A 23253-nucleotide genomic window follows, 5' to 3' on the forward strand; every position below is an offset into this window, starting at 1 on the left:
TATAGTTCACTTTTGAGGAATTGCCCAACTGTATTCCAAAGAGATTGCACAATTTTACATTCTGACCAGCAATGTCTGAGGCTCCAATTTCTCTACACCCTCATCAGCACTTGTTAGTCTTATCTAGTCATATCTTTTCATAATCTGCCCCTGGTTATTTGAAACCATAAGATTGCTCTGTGCTGTTAATGAAAAGAGACACATCTTGTCACTTATTGCATGCATCGAGGTCCTTATGAGGTTCAGAAGCATATGGATAACATTTTGTAAGAATTCCTGTTTACTAGTGGGGGTTGTCTACTACTCTCAGGCAAAAGGAGCTTTGACCAAAGTGTTGACTTGTGTATGGAAATGTACCTGTGTCTTGATTATCCCCACATGTATTCTGCTGAGGAGTCATCTTTACCCTTTTATATTCAGCCGTTTGAGTCAATGCAGATGAAATCTTGGATAAACATAGAAAATTTACGTAGTCCTAACAATTACATGCCAGCTTTTTATTGTGATTTAAACAAAGATAAAACAGCATGTGCAAAAACAAGCAAAAAATAGTCAGACATCGTTTCTAAAGATGGAATCCAACCTCCTAAACTAGAAATTCCTATTCTATTTATAAACCCATGGGGAAATGTCATTACTAATTTTGGAAAATTGAAGCCTGAGTTGTTGGGTAATATATGTTTTAGATAAGCATTTGAATTAAGATCTCTAAAACATCAAAAAGCTGAATCTCAAAATAGTTTCTTATTATATATAATGTGCAGTGTTTGGGGTATAAAAATGCATGAAATTAAAGCTTCATATAGCAGTGATTTAAATTTCTTTATTTGCCAATTTAATGGGGGTATTTTGGAAATACTAATCTATCATGTCTGTCCACCAACTTCCAAATCATGTGTCGAGTAGCCATTAGACCATTATAGCACCTGGAGAAGATGGGGGGCATCTTTCCCACCGTTATACCACCTAGCCATTGAACCACCTAGGAAGGAAAAATGTTAACAAGGTAGACGAAGTAGAAAGCCCACACTGTAGTAGACAGCTAGCATGCCTTTTGCTGCTCAGCATCTGGTTCCTTTTCCTGTGTTTGGGCAGTGCCTACTGTCTGAGCTTTCGTCACAGCAGAGAAGCTGAAAACACCTGATACTTGCTTCCCCAATGTACTTTGAAGCCAGGGCTATCCCAGTCACATTGTGCTAGACCTTAAGTGGTGGATTAATGATACAAAGCAGGGATTGTGCACAATGCGTTTTGGCAGGCATAGTATTGATGAGGTGACACCCGCGTCCATTGCTCCGCATCGGTGATGTCTAGATCCAGCAGCCTGGTAGTAGTTTCTTCCATGACCTACTTCTGTGGTGTGTTCTTAGCCACGATGCCTCTATGCTTGGTTCTTCATCCCTTCCAGAAACTGTGAGCTACTCATTATCCAGAAATAAATTAATTTTTTTGTTCAAATTAGGCAAAACTGTTTTCTGTTGCTTGGAGTTAAGACCCCTAACAGGTATACTCACCCCTCCTTGTCCCCAGTGATTTGAGGAAAAGAGAAGCGATCAGGGGTATGGGAATCAGATGGTGTTTCACTTGTGTTTCAGATTCACATCTCCAGCCTGGGGTTGAGAGGAAAGCCTAAACAAGAAAACCATTTGCTCTGCTTCTCAAATATGGGAGGTCTTGCAAGGTACTCCCATGGCTGCATGGGACAGCCACATCAGAATAAAACAAGCAACACAGCATGGTTAGGCAGGAAGAGGGCCTCAGTTTTGCTTCTCAAGAGTTTTCTGGTCTTCCATGTGGTATAAAAAGCATATAAAGGTCCCCATGTGTCCTGAGGAGGAATATGGAATATGACTAATAGTTCTTGATGGTGAACTTACGAAGGGACTCACAACAGGGGAACAAAATGATCTCATAGTTGAGGACTACAGGGTAGACTGACTTGGTCAGGTATCCAGTGAGAGATGCAGCCAGGTCTGAGGGTGGTAAACTATGCCAATGAAGTGAGGCCAAGTTAACAGGGAGGACCATTGAGCCGCATCGGAGCTGAGAGATAACAGGCCACTAGTTCCCAGCTATAGACCAGATGGGTGAACAATGAAAAGGACAAGGGACAATTATTACTGTCACCATAGAAGCTACTGGAGACCTGAGGATATAGATTATGGGACAAGATGGAAAATAATATTGTTTCATTTTATTAATAGGGAATAGACATTCCTTCTATGATGTTGAAGGGAGACTTAGATTAAACTTTATGATTATTTTTGTCAAATTCATTTCAGCTCAGCTAAAACAGGTATGTTGGTTGATTTGTGGTCTCCTAGGGCATTCACTTATCAAAGTGAACTTCCTGTGCACTGAAATGTGGCATGTAGGTGTTGAGGTACTTGCCCAAAGAACTTTTTCATTCTGCCTCTACATTGGACCAGAGTTTCTCAGAAATGTTTGTCATTAGTCAATATTTACATTTTTTATTCCTGTAAATTGCTATGTTTGTTCAATATACTGAAATTTACTATATTTGAATAGAGAATCCCAAAGTAAATTGCCTAACATATACATGATATTCTCATTTCCCAGTGTTCAATCCAAGAAATTAGAATTTCCAGTACTCACTTGAACCAAAGAACATGGTCTATTTCAAGTATTCAAATCCTATGTGACATCTAGATCCTCTGGCCACACTGACTAAACAGACATCAGATGAACCATATCTAGGGTAACATTACTGTTACAACATTTTGATTGATATGACATATCTATTAAGAATGCTCACCCACCCATTTATACTGCCTGGTTTTACTGAGTCATCACCCATTTCTTTGGGCATTTAGAGACATGGATAATTCTTATAGTTAAAGGAGCTAATGCAAAGAGGGACACCAAGGAATTTGCCTAAGGCAGAGGTGGAGTTAGAACTTATTAATAACTCGGTTATATGCTCTGGGTGAACTTGTATTTGTTGGAGATAATATCCATCATCACTTTAATTTCATGCCCATAGGACTAGGTAGTTCATATATGTAATTAATGGGGCTGTTACCATGCCAGCAGTTCTGAAATGACAATTTACCGCCAAGGACCTAATATAAGTTATTTGATTCAGTTGATTATATATTTGAAAGCCCTTTTGCTGTACCGTCATCTGTTTGAACACTTTAAATGAAATTCTGTATTTTCCCAGAGGACCAAATGTATTAAGGTCTGTATGAATGTATAATATATATTCTTTCAATTCTCAATTCTCATTGTCCAGCGACAGTGATATTTAATCTGCCTGATATAAAGACAGCTCTAGTATAGTGATAAAAATGAAATTTTCATAGATTTACATTTTAAGAACTTAATACTGTTGTCAAGAAAAACATAAATACTGAAGCTGACTGGATTCTCCTAAACACAGGAATGTGAACTTGCCATTTTTAAGATGAAAGTACATGAAAGAGTGATGTATTATTAATGATTGAACTGTTATTATCAGACATTATTAAAATTTTGTTAGAAATTTTACAAAGGCAGTCTGGAATTAGCATGAACTTAATTTTTGAAATATGATCAATTTAAATGTAGATCATTAAAGAGTCTTCTCTTTATATCTTTGTTATAATTATGAAAGTAATTGAAAATTCATAATGCTTTAAGTTCCATTTTACAGTTGTTAAATTTATACAGTAATTATAGCACTTTTTTCTCAAATGACTCACAGATATTATTTAACAGGCATTGTGCTAAGCCATGCTAATAGGAACTTAGATGTACTCAGAGTACATGCCTAAACAGATAACTAAATGCTATTGTTGCAAAGTTGATTCATATGCTACCTTAGGTTATCATTGTTTGTAAGACATAGACACAAGATATTTAAAAAAATGTTTTGTAAAAAAAAGTCTAGACTAGTGTGAATATAATGAAATTCAGTCATTGTCAGGGCTGAATTGTGTTCCCCCCAAATTCATATGTGGAAGTCCTCAGAATATGACTGTATTTGGAGTTAGACCTTAAAGATGTAACTGTTAAAATGAAGTCACTAGAATGGGCCCAATCCAATATAACGTCTAAGAAGAGGAGTTTAGGACACAAAGCCACACAGAGGGAAGCCCATGTGAAGACATGGAGATAAGATGGCCATCTGCAAGTCAAGGAGAGAGTCCTCAGAAGACACCAACCCTGCTGACACCTTGATCTCAGACTTCTAGTCTCCAGAATTGTAAGAAAATAAATTCTTGTTGTTTGGTCCACCCAGTCTGTTGTATTTTATTATGGCAGCCCAAGAAAACTAACACAATAATATATACAGAGTTGTCATGTATGTATATTCAACTGCTTGGAATCCCATTTCTAGTTGTGTATATGGCCTTGCAGCTGCTAAATTTGGTTCAAGAAGCAAGACAGCTTGGTGTTTGCAATCATTCTTAAATGGAAGATCATAGACTGTTTGTGTATGTTCTTTTGCTATTGTGGAGTAATCCTGGAGTATAAAAGGGCAGTGGCAAGGGAGAATCCAGTTGTTTTCTCAACTCTCGTAGTCTACCTGTGAGGAGAGTGGTCATCAAATTCTGCCTTAAGTGGGCTGGGGGTTGGGGGAGAAGCTGTGTTAAGATAGGCCACATCCGTTCTTGTTCTCTGTGGCCTCATTTTTTGTTTTTTTTTAGAAACATTATACAAAATACTTTGTTTCTTTCACTTTATGATCTCATTCAGGACTTCTCCTTTCTCCCAAGTTAAACTTGGTGTTAAAAGATAGTTAATAGGCTTCCCCGGTGGCGCAGTGGTTGGGAGTCCACCTGCCGATGCAGGGGACACGAGTTCGTGCCCTGGTCCTGGAGGATCCCACATGCCGCGGGGCGGCTGGGCCCGTGGGCCATGGCCGCTGAGCCTGCGTGTCCGGAGCCTGTGCTCCACAACGAGAGAGGCCACAACAGTGAGGGGCCCGCGTACCACACACACACACACAAAAAGATAGTTAATAGAGGCCATTAAGATTTACCTTTCAGTGGAATAGAAGGACTACATTTTCATAAAACTTCTCCTTTATCTGCTTTATCAGGTACAAGTGTGTGGCTTCTTTGCTTCCATTAAATTCCATGTGTCGAGCCAAATAAAGGAGGAATTAATAGCTCTCTCTCTCTCACATGCACACATGCACAGGTGTGTGTATGTGTATGTGTGTGTGTATGTGTTGGTAGTTTCCAACCTAAATTCTATACCAGCCAAAACATCTGTTGAATGATTTGGTGATAGAATATAAACATTTCAGAAATTCTAGGTCTTGAAAACTTTTACCTCCCACATACCCTTTCTTAAGAAACTTTTGGAGGCTGTTCTCCATCCAGTGACAGAAAATCAAGAGAGAGAAAAACATGGGATAGAGAAAACAGGGGACACCAGAAGGGGGTGAAGAGAATTCCAGGAGGATGGTAAGCAGAGCTCCAGGTGACAGCTGTGCCCCTGATGTAACTGGTCCCAATTTTAGCAATTCGAGTCAAGATATGTTGCCACCCCTGGACTTCCCTGGTGGTGCAGTGGTTAAGAATCCGCCTGCCAATGCAGGGGACATGGGTTCACTTCCTGGTCTGGGAAGATCCCACATGCCACGGAGCAACAAAGCCCATGCGCCACAACTACTGAGCCTGCGCTCTAGAGTCCGCGAGCCACAACTCCTGAAGCCCGCACGCCTAGAGCCCGTGCTCCGCACAACAAGAGAAACCACCGCAATAAGAGAAGCCCGTGCACTGCAATGAGGAGCAGCCCCCGCTCGCCACGACTAGAGAAAGCCTGCGCGCAGCAACGAAGACCCAACGCAGCCAAAAATAAATAAGGAAATTTATATACAAAGAAATAAAGTACAGTTGATTTACGATATTAAAAAAAAAGATATGTTGTCACCCTTGTACCCTCTTTTTTAACCTGAGGACAGAATGCCCAGGTGACCCTCACCCAGATTCTTAGCTGTTCTTGGCTTTACCCTTTGCTGGTAAATACTCTGCTCTGCTGTCCAGGTCCTTCTGCTGGGATCAGCCAATGACACCATTTCATCCCACAGAGGTGTTCTGTTGTCTCTCTAGCAATGCAAAAATTACAGAGCAGCCTATTTACCCAGGCATATCCCTGTCAGACCTCCAGCATCAGACCACAGTACAGCTCTGCTGGGTGTCGCAAGTGTGCTGAGCTTTTTGTTTCCCAGGTTTCACTCATAACCTTGTTCATTATTATCCCAGAAAGGGCTCTTGTAGACTCTCAGTGAGGTCAGAGTTACACTGCATCCCGCTTACCTTCTCTTGAATTTCTTCATCAAACAGTGGCAACACTGCCTATTCTTTAGAGCTAGGTTTGTGCTTTATACTTGGCTTTTCAAACAAAGCAATATATGAGTAGAGGGAGGAGGATGTTATAGGGGAGGGGCTCAGTTGGGTGTTGGGTGCTTGGGGGTTCATTCTATTAGGATTATTAGTATTTTGTTAGTATTTATTACTGTTCTTTAAACGAGGGGTTTCCAAACTTTGCTTGTAAAGGGCCACAGAGTAAAGTGAATATTTTCAGCTCTGTGGGTCGTACGGTCTCTGTCACAACTGCTCAACTCTACTGTTGTGGCACGAAAGCAGCTGCAGGTACTACGCAACTGAGTGTTCCAGTAAAACGTAATATACAAAAAAAGGCAGTGGGCTGGACTTGGCTAATGAGCTGTCATTTGCTGGCTCCTGCAAACTGCACGTAGATGTTTTATATACTCTTATAAAGGTGTGATCCATTTAAAAAATGTATATAAACAAGCAAGCACAGGGTGCCAGTATTCACTCCGTGCTTATTATGGTCTGAATATATATGTCCCCTCAAAATTCACATGTTGAAAATCTAATTTCCAAGATGATGGTATTAGGAAGTGGAGCCTTTGGGAGGGGATTGGGTCATGAGGGCAGAGTCCTCAGGAATGGGATTAGTGCCCTTAAAAGAGGCCTTAGAGAGCTTCCCTGCCCCTTCTGTCATGTGAGGATCCAAGGAGAAGTCTGTGACCTGGAAAAGGGCCCTCACTCGACCAGGCTGGCATCCTGATCTCAGACTTGCAGCCTCCAGACTGTGAGAAATAAACTTCTGTTGTTTATAAGCCACCAGTCTGTGGTACAGTCATCCCTCTGTACCAGAATCTGCGGATGCTCATGTCCCTTGTATAAAATTGCATAGTATTTGCACGTGACCTATGTACATCCTCCCGTACACTTTAAATCATCTCTAGATTCCTTATAACAGCTAATACAATGTAACTGCTATGTAAATAGTTGTAAATACAATGTAAATGCTATGTAAATAGTTGCTGGTGTGAGGCACATTCAAGTTTTGCTTTTTGGAACTTTCTGAATTTTTAAAGAATGTTTCAGTTGGAGGTTGGCTGAATCTGCAGATGCAGAAGCTGATGATATGGAGGACCAACTCCGTGTTTTGTTGCGGCAGCCCAAATGGACTAAGATAGTAGTAACTTATAAAATGCCTTTTCAGCTCTTTCTTCTTTCTATGTACTTCCTTTCCTTCTTTTATATTTTAGTTTGGTCTGTTGTCATATTACCTTTTTGTTGTGATTTCTGGCATATTCCCCTATAGTAGGATGGATACTGGATTCAGAATTGGAGAACCAGGTTCTACTCCACACCTCTACACTGACTAGTAGTTAAATAGTTAAGTGAAGATGCCTTCCCTCCTTCAGGTCTCAGTTTCCTCCAATGTAGAATGAAAGATTGGACCACGTGGTTCCAGAGGCCATTTACAGCTCCAATAGTCTATTTTTTCAGATGTCTTACCATGATTCAATTTCAGTCATTGACTCGTGTACTTCCTTTCTCTCCCTCATCCATCCCCCCCAAAAAAAAGAGTAGCTCAAGTCATGCATGAACATTCTCTTGGGTTATTTCCATCTCAGTGTTCCAGGTTAGAGGATTCATATACTAAGCAGTGTTTTAGATCTCAACATTCTGGGTTTGTAAGGAATACAGTTTTTTCAAAACTGCACGGATGAACTCCCAAGTAAAGAACAGAGACTTAATAATTGTACTGTTCTCAGAGAAGAATTACTAAATCTATCCTAGAGTCTGCCATAGTATCGTAATAGTGTTGGTTGCATTGTAATTTAAAGGCTTGTCAAATAATCTGTCGTAGAAATGCAATTTTTTAGATGTTTATAAATCCCATGGTGCTGATACTTTTCACACAAGTTGTCAACTGCAGTATGAAATTTTATTTCTATATGTTTAGATTTATACATGAGTTTTGTAAATGAGAAGATAAAGTCCATAGTTCATTGGTAGAGAGTTGTACCAAACCCAGGGAAGCGTGAGTGGTCCTTGATGATGATTTGTCTCTAAAGATGAAGATGTTCTGACCAGGCTACCTGGGTAGTAGTTTGGAGGCAGCACATTTAAAATAAAGTGTACAACACTCTTATGAAGGGAGCAATGAGAGTCAACTTCTTCTCCCAATAAATGAGAATAAAAAATATATCAGATCAGAAGGTTGAGTGTAATTAAATTCAAATGCTCTTGAATCTTTCAGGTGATTATCTCAATAAGGGAAATCGTAATGTATTCAATCTCATGCATATGCATCAATTGATTTCCATTTCTCAGTTCTGGCAAAGGCCTAGGAAATAAGTGTAGATTCAGATTACACTTTAAGTAGTACTGATGGGACTAAACTGGGAAAGTGAAAGGATTTTCAGCAGAGAAAAGTCATTCATCCCAATGAGCTGGACTTGCCTAATAGTGTCCTAGAAAAGAACCAGTTGCTTAGGGAGATCGCAGGTATTATTTTGTCCCCATTCCTCCCCTTCTTCTTACTCTCCCTCCGTGATCTTCCAGTAAGCCTGGAACAGGGCCTTGCACATGGTACACCCTCAATGAAGATCTGTTGCCTTCAGTTCTCTTCAGGTAGGCCTTCTTTCTTCAGAGGAGCATCTCCTTGGCTTGAGCAGCTGTCATAGAACAAAAAGAACATGCCTACTTAGGTCTGAATGTAATCCTACCCTCTCTATTTGAACCTGGCTATTCAATTGCAATGCACTGATTACAGAGCTCCTACTCTGTGTTAGGAATGAGGCAAGAGTAAGTGAAGCTCAAGGTTTGCAAGTTGTGAGAGGACTATTTCGGTTCAATTCCATTTTATTCCATTCTAATAAATAGAACTTTATTGAACGTATACTGTGAGCCAGATTGTGCTAGACACCCACTGTCAGTTACTCTTCAAAATAGCATGGTAAAATGGAGTTTTTATTTTTCCTGTTTTATAGGTGAATTTAGTGGGCCTAGAGAGGTTACAAGCTTTACCAAGGTGATCCTACAAATAGTAATATATAGGGTGGGAGTGAGATCAGAGTCTTTTGGCTCCAAACTCCATATTGTCCCCACGACACCAGACTGCTGTGTAACAAGCCCTACTGTTTGGATATAATTGGAAAGGTCTTTAATCTGGCTGTTCACCCACTCTCAGAGCTGGGGAGGCCCCTCAAGTATTGACCAATGCTCAGCCTCCCTCTTCCTGAGCCTGTCTCAGTAATGAGACTTAGGATGTGCAGGAGAAGGTAGCTAATTTGCTTACTTTTCTTCCTTTGGAACAAGTTAATTTCTCTGGGCTTTGTTTTTCTTATTTCTATAATAGGTTTAACAAAATCACCCCTATTGCATGGGTTCTATGAGTATTCAGTCTTCCAATTTCTTTCTTTTGACCACTGGCCCTACCTAATTGAGGCCACACCCTCACTTATTTGTTTGTTTGTTGGTTGGTTCATTCACTCAGCATTTATTAAGCACTTACATCAGTCACTGTTCTTGGTGCAAGGGATTCAGCTGTGAATGAGACAGACCCAGCTCCTGCCCTTACAGCCTTATGGACTACAGGGGGAGACAGGCATGAATCCAGCAATTATAATGAGATACGACAGCAGTAGATGGTGCTATGGGACTAGTCTGGAGGTCCAGAAAGCCCACTCCCTGGAAGAGGGGATATGTAAGCTGGCTGAGAACCAAAGGATGAATGGAAGTTACCAGGCAAAGGAGTAGGAATGTAGGAGCAGGTTAAGCACGTTGGATATATATGTACAGTTGTCAACGGTGACAGACAACTGCCATCTTCAGCTATTTCTTCCCTACTTCTCCAGCTCTAACTTCAGAAAAGTACAGTATGTAAGCTTCCTTCCCAGCCACATTTATAAGGCATCCAATCCTGTCAGCCTCTGGTGTTGCACTTGGCTACAGGGGAGCAGGTGTCAGGATTAGTGACCCTGCAGGAAGAAGTACCCCCAGCCCCCAAATTAATCAAGAAAGCCTCACCCTCAGCCACATCCATTCAGGGCTTTACACACTTATTTTATTCACTTGGTTCTTGTCTACTGTTAAAAACATCCACATCTCTCTTGGATGTTTAAAGACTTTGCTAGGAAACAAGTTCAATGGGAACTGTGGATAGGAGGGAAGAGGTGGAGTAGCAATAGAGCTGTCTACTAAATAAGGCAACTTTTCTCCTGAAGTTTTCGATCCCTGTGAATGTGGATAGTGTGGGTGATGTGTGAATAGATCTTTTCATCTCTCTTATGTGAGCCAGTATTCATTTACCCCAACCTTCACAATTCCTCTTTGTTTTTCTTTTCTTTTCACTCAGATTTTATCCGTGTCTCCAGGAGCAAAATAAACTAATGATTACTACAAGGGTAGCCTAGTCAGCAAACAGTCTCCTGTTTTGTTAGCGATTTTCCAGAAGCTTAAAATTGCACTATGTGTGTTGGAGGCTGACAAGGGTTTAAAAAAATAATAAATCATTTCTGAAATCTTTGAATAGTCTCGAAAAACACCTTTATATCTTGGTTAAAATATTAGTAGGTTTCCTACATGATCTATGTGTTCTTTCCCTTCTGTTGTTCTGTCAGTTGAGTACCTGTCATCTGTAGCTTAATGGGCCTATGGCGCTTTCCTTATCTAGGTCACTCTGCATGAAATGAGACTTCTTGATTTTCTGCACCCTTTGGCTCTTTAATTAGTATCTGTACATTTATGCCCTTATTCAGTTGTTCATCAAATATTTCTTGATCAAGGCTCTGGGGAGGGACGAGGGAGGCTCCAAGAAGAAAAAGACTGTATCCCTGTGCCTAAGGGATTCAAAGGAAAAAGCATACACAAGCAGATAACTCATGAGGCAGTGAGATAAATACTGTGACAGTGATGCGTACAGATCGCTATAGGAGTACAGCAGAGGGATGCTGTCTCTCAAGTTGCCAATAGTCCCTATAGGGGATGAGAGTGTTTGACTCATATTCATTAAGTCACAGTATCTAAGATTTTTGAATAACATTGTGATTGATGGTTGCAGCTCATCTAGAGAGAATATGACCTTTGAGAACTGAAGTTGTACTTTCGTGTATTCTGTGCCCTAATCTCATGGTCACAAGAATGGTACAAAACAGTGGTCTTTGACTCAGGGCTCACCAGCAAAAGCTCTGTAGCCTGGACACGCCTCCCCACATTTCGCCTCTTGTTCAACTAGTGCCTAAGGGTAACCTGCATCCCCACCTTTTCTGCAGTTCTGGATGCATTTATTATAGACACAGCAATTTTAGCAGTTACCTATGCTACTTACCTTCTTCCTATTTGATTCATTCTGTTGTTTTTCTAGTTTTGTAGCTGAATAATTAGTTCCTTTGTATTAAATCTTTCTCTTCTTTAAACAAAATATTTTAACTGTATAAATTTTCCCAAATACAGCTTTAGTTATATCCCATAGGTTTGGTATGAGGTATTTTCCTTTTTGTTAAGTTCTAGAAAATTTATAACTTCAAGTTTTTCCTTCAATTTGACATTTATCAGAATGTTCCTTCATTTTTAAGTGGTAAAGTTATGGGGTCAACTCTCAGCTGTTAATTTCTATTTTTATTGCATTGCGGTCAGAGTATGTGAACTACATCATATTTAAATTAGAGGGTGAACAACTAGGGCACCTGCTGGATGCTGGTGGGGGCCCTCAACACCCAAGGAGACAGGAGGAAGCCCCAAGTGAACCGGTAGGACCTGAGGGGACTGGGGGGCGAGGAGAAGTGTAGGACGGACAGGACTGGTGCCCCCGAGGGGTGGCTGAGAGGGGGGAGGGGTTCTCCCGCCTGGAGGGACCCTCTGGGGCTCGGATCTGTGGGGAGCACGCAGAGCGTTTCCGCTGCCCAATCGGCCAGGGAAGTCTGCCCAGCCGGGGAAGTCTGCCCAGCTCTCAGCCGGGTCCTGTGCCCTCAGAGGCCCCCTCTGTGCCGTTTTGGTCCTGTAGATGTAGGAGGGAGGCAGGAGAGGCAGGCGGGAGTGGCTCTCCAGGCGGGAGGAGCGGGAGAGGAGCTGAGGGCGACTGCCCTGCCTACTCGGGCCCAGGAAGCCCGCTGGGCCCCCGCGAGAGGTCCCCTGCCCTCTGAGACCAGAGGCACGCCTGGGCCCCTTCTGTTCCTTGAGCCTAAGCCCCACCCCCCACACCCCCCCAGGGCCTTTCCCAGCCCTGTGGGTCCTAAGCATAGGCCCCGCCCACTGCCCAAACCCCACCCTCCACAGCCAGGCCTTTTCCACCTTTTTTTGTTTTTTCTTTTCCTCTTTTTTACTATTGTGGTTCTGTTTTACCTTCCAGTTGTTGTTTCATCTACATTTTTATTTTTATATTCTTTCTATCATATCTGTTATTTTTCTAGTCTAATTTTATTTTTTACTCTTTGTTATTCTTTTTTTTTTTTTTTTTTTTGCCACCACATGCGGTTTGTGGGATCTTGCTTCACGAGCTGGTGGTCAGGCCGAAGCTTCTGTGGTGGGAGCTCCAAGTCTGAACCAGTGGACTAACAGAGAACCTCAGACCCCAGGGAATATTCACCAGAGTAAGGTCTCCTGGAGGTCCTCATCTCAGCACCAAGACCCAGCTCTACCCAACAGCCTACAAACTCCAGTGTTGGAAGCCTCAGGCCAAACAACCAGTTAGACAGGAACACAGTCCCACCTGTCAAAAAAAAAAAAAAATAGTTGCCAAGAAAATATGTCACAGATGAAGGAGCAAGGTAAAAACCTACAAGACCAAATAAATGAAGAGGAAATAGGCAATCTTCCTGAAAAAGAATTCAGAGTAAGGATAGTAAAGATGATCCAGAATCTCGGAAATAGAATGGAGGCACAGATTGAGAAAATACAAGAAAGGTTTGACAAAGATCTAGAAGAACTAAAGAACAAAAAAACAGAAATGAACAACACAATAACTGAAATGAAAAATACGCTAGAAGGAATCAATTACAGAATAACTGAGGCAGAAGAATGAATAAGTGAGCTGGAAGACAAAATGGTGGAAATAACTGCCGAGGAACAAGGTAAAGAAAAAACGAAAAGAATTGAAGACAACTCAGAGGCCTCTGGTACAACACTGAACGCACCAACATTCGAATTATAGGGGTCCCAGGAGAAGAAGAGAAAAACGGTCTGAGAAAATATTTGAAGAGATTATAGTGGAAAACTTCCCTAACATGGCAAAGGAAATAGTCACCCAAGTCCCGGAAGCGCGGAGAGGCCCATACAGGATAAACCCTAGGAGAAACACACCAAGACACATATTAATCAAACTAACAAATATTAAATTCAAAGAAAAAATTTTAAAAGTGACAAGGAAAAAACAAAAAATAACATACAAAGGAATCCCCATAAGGTTATCAAATGATTTTTCAGCAGAAACTCTGCAGGCCAGAAGGGAGTGAAAGGATATACTTAAAGTAATGAAAGAGAAAAACCTACAGCCAAGATTACTCTACCCAGCAAGGCTCTCATTCAGATTTGACAGAGAAATCAAAAGCTTTTCAGACAAGCAAAAGCTAAGAGGATTCAGCACCACAAAACCAGCTTTACAACAAATGCTAAAGAAACTTCTCTAAGTGGGAAACACAAGAGAAGAAAAAGACCCTCAAAAACAAACCTAAAACAATTAAGAAAATGGTAACAGGGACATACATATTGATAATAATCTTGAATGTAAATGGATTAAATGTCCCAACCAAAAGACACAGACTGGCTGAATGGATACAAAAACAAGACCCATATATATGCTGTCTACAAGAGACCCACTTCAGACCCAGGGACACATACAGACTGAAAGTGAGGGGATGGAAAAAGATATTCCATGCAAATGGAAATCAAAAGAAAGCTGGAGTAGCAAAACTTGTATCAGATAATACAGACTTTAAAGATTGTTACAAGAATTAAGGAAGGGCACTACATACTGATCAGGGGATCAATCCAAGAAGAAGATATAACAATTATAAATGTTTATGCACCCAACATAGGAACACCTCAATACATAAGGCAAATGCTAACAACCATGAAAGGGGCAACTGACAGTAACACAATAATAGTAGGGGAATTTAACACCCCACTTACCAATGGACAGATCATCCAAACAGAAAATAAATAAGGAAACACAAACTTTAAATGACACAAGACCAGATAGATTTAATTGATATTTATAGAACATTCTACCCGAAAATGGCAGAATACACTTTCTTCTCAAGTGCACACGTAACATTCTCCAGGATAGATCACATTTTGGGTCACAAATCAAGCCTCAGAATATTTAAGAAAATTGAAATCGTATCAAGAATCTTTTCTGACCACAACACTATAAGACTGGGAATCAATTACAGGAAAAAAAACTGTAAAAAACACAAATACATAGAGGCTAAACGGTGCACTACTAAATAACCAAGAGATCACTGAAGAAATCAAAGAAGAAATAAAAATTTACCTAGAAACAAATGACAATGAAAACACAATGACCCAAAACCTATGGGATGCAGCAAAAGCAGTTCTAAGAGGGAAGTTTATATCAATTCAAGCTCACCTCAAGAAACAAGAAAAATCTCAAATAAACAACCTAACCTTATACCTAAAGCAATTAGAGAAAGAACCAAGAAAACCCAAAGTTAGCAGAAGGAAAGAAATCATAAAGATCAGATCAGAAATAAATGAAAAAGAAATGAAGGAGACAATAGCAAAGATCAATAAAACTAAAAGCTGGTTCTTTGAGAAGATAAATAAAATTGATAAACCATTAGCCAGACTCATCAAGAAAAAAAGGGAGAACTGAAATCAATAGAATTAGAAATGAAAAAGGAGATGTAACAACTGACCCTGCAGAAATGCAAAGGACCATGAGAGATTACTACAAGCAACTATATGCCAATAAAATGGACAACCTGGAAGAAATAGACAAATTCTTAGAAAAGCATAACCTTCTGAGACTGAACCGGGAAGAAATAGAAAATGTAAACAGACCAATCACCAGCATGGAAATTGAGACTGTGATTAAAAATCTTCCAACAAACAAAAGCCCAGGACCAGATGGCTTCACAGGCGAATTCTATTAAACATTTAGAGAAGAGCTAACACCCATCCTTCTCAAACTCTTCCCCAAAAAATTGCAGAGGGAGGAACAGTACCAAATTCATTCTATGAAACCACCATCACCCTGATACCAAAACCAGAAAAAGATATCACAGAAAAAGATGCAAGTATTCTTCAATATATATATATTCTTCAATATATGCAAATCAATAAATGTGATACACCATATTAACAAATTAAGAAATAAAAACCATATGATCATCTCAATAGATGCAGAAAAATATTTTGACAAAATTCAACACCCATTTATGATAAAAACTCTCCAGAAAATGGGCATAGAGGGAAACTACCTCAACATAATAAAGGCCATATATGACAGACCCACAGCAAACATCATTCTCAACGGTGAAAAACTGAAAGCATTTCCACTAAGATCAGGAACAAGATAAGGATGTCCACTCTCGCCACTCTTATTCAACATAGTTTTGGAAGTCCTAGCCACGACAATCAGAGAAGAAAAAGAAATAAAAGGAATCCAAATTGGAAAAGAAGTAAAACTGTCACTGTTTGCAGATAACATGATACTATACATAGAAAATCCTAAAGATGCCACCAGAAAACTAGAAATAATCAATGGATTTGGGAAGGTTGCAGGATACAAAATTAATGCACAGAAATCTCTGGCATTCCTGTACACTAACAACAAAAAATCAGAAATAGAAATTAAGGAAACAATCCCATTTACCATCACCACAAAAAGAATAAAATATGTAGGAATAAACCTACCTAAGGAGGCGAAAGACTTGTACTCAGAAAACTATAAAACACTGATGAAAGAAATCAAAGATGACATAAACAGATGGAGAAATATACCATGTTCTTCGATTGGAAGAATCAAAATTGTGAAAATGACCATACTACCCAAAGCAATCTACAGATGCAATGCAATCCCTATCAAACTACCAATGACATTCTTCACAGAATTAGAACAAAAAATTTTACAATTCGTATGCAAACACAAAAGACCCTGAACAGCCAATGCAATCTTGAGAAAGAAAAACGGAGCTGGAGGAATCAGGCTCCCCGACTTCAAACTGTACTACAAAGCTACAGTAAACGAGACAGTATGGTACTGATACAAAAACAGAAATATAGATCAATGGAACAGGATAGAAAGCCCAGAGATAAACCCACACACATATAGTCACCTAATTTACAACAAAGGAGGCAAGAACATACAATGAAGAAAAGACAGCCTGTTCAATAAGTGGTGCTGGGAAAACTGGACAGCTACATATAAAAGGATGACATTAGAACACTACCTAGCACCATACACAAAAATAAACTCCAAGTGGATTAAAGACTTAAATGTAAGACCAGACACTATAAAACTGTTAGAGAAAAACATAGGAAAAACACTCTCTGACATAAACTACAGCAAGATCTTTTTTGACCCACCTCCTAGAGTAATGGAAATAAAAAAAAATAAATAAATGGGACCTAATGAAACTTCAAAGCTTTTTCACAGCAAAGGAAACCATAAATAAGATGAAAAGACAACCCTCCGAATGGGAGAAAATATTTGCAAATGAAACAATAGACAAAGGATTAATCTCCAAAATATACAAGCAGCTCATGCAGCTCCATATCAAAAAAAACAAACAACCCAATTAAAAAATAGGCAGATGACCTAAATAGGCATTTCAGCAAAGAAGACATACAGATGGCCAAGAGGCACATGAAAAGATGCTCCATATCACTAATTATTAGAGAAATGCAAATCAAAACTATAGTGAGGTACCACTTCACATTGGTCAGAATGGCCATTATCAAAAAATCTAGAAACAGTAAATGCTGGAAAGGGTGTGGAGAAAAGGGAACACTCCTTCACTGTTTGTGGGAATGTAAGTTGATGCAACCACTATGGAAAACAGTATGGAGGTTCCTTAAAAAACTAAAAATAGAACTACCATATGACCTAGAAACCCCACTACTGGGTATATACCCTGAGAAAACCATAATTCAAAAAGGCTCATGTACCACAGTGTTCACTGCAACACTATTTACAATATCCAGGACATGGAAGCAACCTAAATGTCCATCAACAGATGAATGGGTAAAGAAGATGTGGCATATATATACAATGGAATATTACTCAGCCATAAAAAGGAACGAAATTGAGTTATTTGTAGTGAGGTGGATGGACCTAGAGTCTGTCATACAGAGTGAAGTAAGTCAGAAACAGGAAAACAAATACCATATGCTAGCGCATATATATGGAATCTAAAAAAAAAAAGAAAAAAAAGAAAAGATGGTACTGATGAACCTAGTGGCAGGGCGGGAATAAAGACGTAGACGTAGATAATGGACTTGAGAACACGGGGAGGGGGAGGGGGAAGCTGGGGTGAAGTGAGAGCGGCATGGATATATACACACTACCAAATGTAAAATAGATAGCTAGTGGGAAGCAGCTGCATAGCACAGGGAGATCAGCTCGGTGCTTTGTGACTGCCGAAAGAAGTAGGTTAGGGAGGGTGGAAGATGTTCAAGAGGGAGGGGATGTGGGGATATATGTATGCATATGGCTGATTCACTTTGTTATACAACAGAAACTAACATAGCATTGTGAAGCAATAATACTCCAATAAAGATGTATTAAAAATAATAAAAAAAGAAATTAGAGGGTCTTATTAGGTTTTACTGTGGTCAGGTACATGATTACTTTTTATTAACGTTTCAATAATGTAAGAGAAGGGTGTGTTGTTACTGTTTGTAAGGCATCTATACCTATCTATTCATGTATCTGTATCTTTGTGTATCTGTGTGTGTCTGTATATATGTGTGTGTGTCTCTCTATATACGTATATACACGTTAAATTGAGCTTTTCATTTACATTATTCAAATATTCTTATAAGGATTTTTTGGTATGGCCTCCTCGCACTCCTATACCACCAATGCTCTTAGGCTTTTTTCGTTTCTGCTGTCTTCCTAGAAGGTTCTTCTTAATGTACTTAATTGCTGTTCTGCTTGTTGCATAATGATTTAGTCTAGTTTTATTAACTTCGTGGGTTACAGATTTTACCATCACAAAATTTCTCTCTGTCCAATTTAATACTTTAGGTCTTGGGGTAACCCTCTAACTGATATGTATATTGTCACTTTTCATTTGCATTTGCCTGATATAACTTAATACATCCTTTTATTTATTTTCTTTCTTGTCTTTATAGATATCAAGTTTTGGGAAATAGGCAATTGGAGCAGAGTCTGGCTAGATCCTCATCCAACCTGGCTTCTCTTTCTGGGTCAATAGCTAAATGACATTTTCCAGCACTCTTTTATCAACATGGGGTATAGGACTGGTCTGATCAATAAAATGTGAACAGAAGTAATGTGTATCACTTAAAAGTCTTGCCTTTAAAAGGTGCCCTGTGATCCTCTGTGTTTTCACTCTCTCTCTCTTTGTTCAAGGGGTGACTAAACTTAGAGGATCCAATAGAGGACTTTGAGGCCCTAGTGGAAGGCAAAGTATAAGGATGCAGGGAGCGTGAGGCTTGTATGGAAAACTGTAAGAACATCACCCAACTGGATTATAACATGAAGGTATCTGGGGTTTTTTGGTCACAGTATTTAATCTACCTTCATATAGAAATAGATTTACAGTGCTCCAAATTCAAAAGGTTCACAAGTATATACACAATGAAAAGTAATTCATCCTTCCCTCTGGCCTCTCAGCCACCATGTTCCCTTCTCCAGAGGCAGCCATAGTCAGCAGTTTCTTGGATATCTTCCAAGAGAATTATCTGTCCTTATCCTTTTACCTATTTTGTTACTGAATCATTGGTCTTTTCCTATTGATTTAAAGTTTCTATATATTAAGGAAATTAGCACTTTTTGGTGGTGTAAGTGGCTGATTTATTTCTCAGTTTTTTTGTCTTTATGTGTTTTTTCTCCACATAGAAAGCTATGATTTATATGTAGTTGAATTTTTCAGTTGTTTTTAATGGAATCTCAGTTTGGTATAGCAGCATGCACGTTTTATCTATATTTATCTCTCAGCGTATCAAATTCAAACAGAGCGATGCTTTCTCCTTCCCAAGTCATTTACTTGTCCACTGTCCCATTTCCATCAACTTCTTTAGAAGTCTTTCACTTTGCTGTTTCTGAACATCCTCCAACTTCCCCACCTTCACCCTGTGTCTCTTGGGTTTTGGTGAGATAGTTTGGAATTTTAGTTCCTGGTTCTACATATTTTCAATTAGAGAATGTCTCTTCTGTTTCAAAAGTCCTTGCAAGACACTTTTATTAGTTTCTAGTATCATCATCTTCATTCATTTAGGCATAATTACGAAAATGATATGGTTCATTGTTCAATGCTGTTTCTTGTACTTTGTTCAGAAGAATTTTGTTCTGATTTAATTTTCATTTAGCTAGAATACTTCCTTGAGTGAGTTCTCAGAACCTGCCTTCTCAGCCCTTGAAAATCTTAAAATATCTCTTCTTTGGACTTTCATATAAGTAAAACCTTGGTCAATATATGATTCTTAGGTCACAGTTCTTTTATCTCAGCAAACTGTGGATGTTGCTGCATGGTATTCTAGTCACACATGAGTAGCTGGATGCTACTCTGTTCATCTTCCTTTAACAAGAAAACTTCTCTTTCATTAGAAGCTTTTAAGGGTGTTTTTTTAACCTTATAGTTCAGAAATTTAATCAGGGTGGGTCCAACTATCTCATTATTTCCTTAACCCTGCCTGGGTCTCAGCAAGCTCTTAGAGTCTTAAACCTCAAGTTATTTTTTAGCTCAAGAAGGTTGTTGCTATAATACCATTGAGGATTTATTTCTCTTCTAGCTATTCCTCTTTTCTTCCTGGAGCTCCTAGTAATCATGTTGGGTTTCCTGGGTCTTTCCTCAGGGTCTTTTATTTTCTATTCATTAGATCCATTTCTTTGTATTTTTGCTCTGCACTATGGAATTGTTCCTTTTTTATCTTTCAGAAAACCAATTTGAATTTTAGTAGGGGCTATTCCTTTAAAAATATTCCTTTATTGATTTAAAAAACTCATATATCATATTTGTCAGTCCCTGAAACTTTTTTGTGTATAGGTTGAATCATCTTAAGACCTCATTAAACTTTTATTAAATTCTTTTCCATTTTTTATTCTATGTCAGAGCTATCCTATTTAGGTCATTCACCTTTAAGCAGATTGGGGTCTCATTTTTAGACTGTTAATGTCAAAAGCTTTCTCAAGTTACCCGAAGTTAAGGCTGTGGTATCTTGGGTAGTGCTGCATGAACACATGATAGGAGATATGGTAGGAGTTTATCCTCTAGGGGACAAGTAGTCAACAGTTTGGCAAGTTGGGACTCTTATGCAGGGCTAGTGTGAGGAGGCCTCTTTGGTGTCAGGAAGGAATTGTGAGGGATTGTATTCAAGTTGATGATGTTGACAGGAACCACTGGCCCGTCCCAGAGCTGCACACAGATGTTCCTCTCCTTGTTGTGAGGGAACTCACTTGGGTAAATTGAACTCATCCATCAACCTCCGAGGCAACCGTAGAGTCTTCTTTGTTCCATACTGCCTCAGAGAGGCAAGCCTGCTTACAAAGTTCAGGGTTCTAGGCCAACTAACTTGCCAGCAGTATAACCAAATGAAGTTCTGCAGTGGAATCTTCTTCCCAAGTGACTCTACATCAGATGTCATCACGGGCCTTATCTAGGTTTGGCATGTTGTTAGGGTTACTTTTAATTGTTCAGTTGGTCTTTCAAAGAGTCATCAGGAAGAGAGAATCAGGGGGTGTGAACTCAGGATACCCTCTTCCCAGAATACCCCTCTTTAGTCTGTCCACAGGCACCACTGCCTCATGCTCTCATGGTCTCAGTTCTTCTGTCATCAGGAGTGACGTGGTTCTTTAGATTTATTCTTTGTTACAGCCCATGATCCCAAGAGGCTTGACCCAGTGTCCCTGCGGTACCAAATAGCCTGTGACCGTGGGGTACTCAAAAATCATCTCTTTCCTCTGACCCCTGCTGAGCTCCCTCCTGAGAGTGTGCTACTTGTAGCCCGGGCCTCCACTCTCTCACACACACATTCTCCTGCGCTTGGAAAGTGGATGGGGTTGCCTTTGTTCTCTGACTGCTTGGGAGGCAGCTCTCTTAAACTGGTCAGTCAAGATCTCCTCAGTGTGCCTATGGGGCTATCAGGTAAACAAATCCCACCTGGCACGTCTTTCTAGGAGCGCAGAGGTACCCAAATTCACAGTCAATGAATTGTATTAGAGTCTTAAACCTCAAGTTATTTTTTAGCTCAAGAAGGTTGAGCTAAGAAGGACCTGCTTCGGTCCTTCCTCTGGGGAACTGGCTACTGACCACTCCTCTTACCTAATCGATTTGTTGTGTGGTTGAATTGAAACAATGTCTGTAAAAGTGGTATGTCCAGAGCCCCCCACTTAATGGAACTGCCCTGACTTTTGTTGTATGTCTGAGACATTTGAGCTTGGATCCTATATTTAAAGGCATGTTAGTGTCCTTACTCTCCTCCAGGGTTTATTTGCTCCTTTCACACAAGGCATTCCACCAGTTTTTTTTTCTTTACCAGTTTTTTTAATTGAAATGCAAAATGAGACATTTATTTGTGATCCATGTCTAACATTAGGAATGGGAAGGAGGAAGGGGTGGATAAAAAGGCATTCCACTCGTTTTAAATGCTCTGCCATCTCCTTGCTACCATGCTGCCCTTTGCCTATTTCAAAACTCCTTGAGTTTCATATATTTTGATACCAGGAAACCCACCCACCTCATGTGTATATCACATTATTCACACACGTACGTCACATTATTTAGTTAGGTAAATGCATGTTTGAATTATATGGTTTGGGACTTTTTCATGTGTCCCCATTGTGACTCCTGTTTTATTATACATTTCTTAAGAGCACAGACCTAATTTACTCTGTCCTTTACACCTTCTCAGCACTGGTTATAATACAGCGAGTGTTGGGAAACAGAACTAAAGCAATTTAAATGACAACACTACTCCCTCCCCCACTACTAAAAGCGAACATCACCTTTTTCTCTCCTAGAAAGATTTATCAGGCGACAAAGATGGATAGATAGATAGATGATAGCAGTTTGGTGCTGAGTGTTTGGAAACCGCCTTTGTTATCCCAAAGTTCTATTTCTCAAGAGGCTTTTTGAAATCAGGGCTAGTGTACCTGACAGAAAACAAGCTGGAAGAAGCCCTAGATTTGACACTTTACCCACAAGATTGGTATCTGAATACTGATTCTTATCCTTACTTACACTCATTCTGTTTAACTTGCAAGAGGTGATAAACGGAAGATCTGTGTCTCAGAGAGAGAGATTCGGTAGAATGAATTCATTACCTGAATTTCAACATTCTATTTTATGGGAGACATTTTAGTCCAGAGCGCTCATGACCAGTTTTTGTAGCACATGGGATAAAAGAAAATCCTAAGGGTCATGAGAAAAATATAACTTCTTGAGTGCTGGGATAAAGGGGACCTGCCTGCTCCTTTGAATTTGTGGGGCTAATTAGAAACAGCATCTTAGGAAATACGGTGCTGGGGAGAGAACATAGTGAGCTGTTACTGCTGAATATGTCACTAGGGATGACTGTTATATTTATGGCTAAAAGCCATTTGAAAGTGCAAGAGAAAATATTGTTCTGCAAACAGAACAGAAAAATTTAATCTGTGGTCAGTCTCACTGTGGAATGTTACAATTCTAGTAATGAGTGCTGAAATGGGCTAACTGGAACCTGGTTTAAAATTGCATTATAAAATACAGAAAATGGTTTAATGCATGAAATAAGCTTTTGGTTAAACCCAGTGGAGTGGAAAGTTTCAGGTTCAATGTTGTTATTT

Source organism: Delphinus delphis, chromosome X (assembly GCF_949987515.2).
Source record: "Delphinus delphis chromosome X, mDelDel1.2, whole genome shotgun sequence".
Lineage (NCBI taxonomy): Eukaryota > Metazoa > Chordata > Mammalia > Artiodactyla > Delphinidae > Delphinus > Delphinus delphis.